An 847-nucleotide genomic window follows, 5' to 3' on the forward strand; every position below is an offset into this window, starting at 1 on the left:
GGTTGATTCAGGTCAACCATCAACATCGATTACAATGCCAAATCGATTCAGCAAGAAGATACTGCTCTGCGTTTGGTGGGATCAGGAAGGTGTGGTGTATTATGAGCTTCTAAAACCAGGTGAACCCATTAATACTGATCACTACCAACAACAAATAATCAATTTGAACCACACTTTCATCATGAAAGGACCAGAATGTTCCAGAAGACATGGCATAGTAATTTTGCTTCATGATGACACACTATCACACAGTTAAAACCAGCTGAAGACACGTTAAAAGATCTTGCCTGGGAAGTATTAACCCACCAGCCATATTCAGACCTTGCTCCTTCAGATGACCACTTGTTCCGATGGATGGCACGCACATTGTCTGAGCAGCATTTCCAAATATGTGAAGAAGTGGAAAAGTGGGTCTCTGGTTTGCACATTGTCTGAGCAGCATTTCCAAATATGTGAAGAAGTGGAAAAGTGGGTCTCTGGTTTGCTTCAAGACAAGAACAGTTCTATTGGGACAGTATCCACAAATTACCTGAAACATGGGGAAATGTGTAGCTAGCGGTGGACATTACTTTGAATAAAGCACTTGGATGTTTCTCTGGAAATTATTGTGTTTTCTTTGGTTACAAAGTCCACCATCATTAATCGGTACACTAGGATGGTCCAGAATCATTTTATCATTTGTGTATAACTGGCATCTCAGAAGGAAAAGGTAAAGGGAATGGAACAGAACAGTGTAAGGGTTAATCACAGAGACTCTTCCAAAAACGATGACTGTCATGACCAACAGATCCAAAACACTTGCTAATAGCAAGTTGGATGAGAGCAAAGTGAGTCACATCACAGGCAG

The 847-nt window shown here is 41.1% G+C and overlaps 1 long non-coding RNA gene across 1 annotated transcript; it reads left to right on the top strand.

Moving 5' to 3' along the window:
• Positions 1-316: 316 nt before the first annotated feature.
• LOC123652868 lies at positions 317-597 on the top strand. The gene is made up of 2 exons (XR_006742407.1): positions 317-429; positions 497-597. It is a non-coding gene; the product is annotated as an uncharacterized LOC123652868 (long non-coding RNA).
• Positions 598-847: the final 250 nt, after the last annotated feature.

The sequence above is a fragment of the Pipistrellus kuhlii genome, unplaced genomic scaffold (assembly GCF_014108245.1).
Source record: "Pipistrellus kuhlii isolate mPipKuh1 unplaced genomic scaffold, mPipKuh1.p scaffold_m20_p_21, whole genome shotgun sequence".
Lineage (NCBI taxonomy): Eukaryota > Metazoa > Chordata > Mammalia > Chiroptera > Vespertilionidae > Pipistrellus > Pipistrellus kuhlii.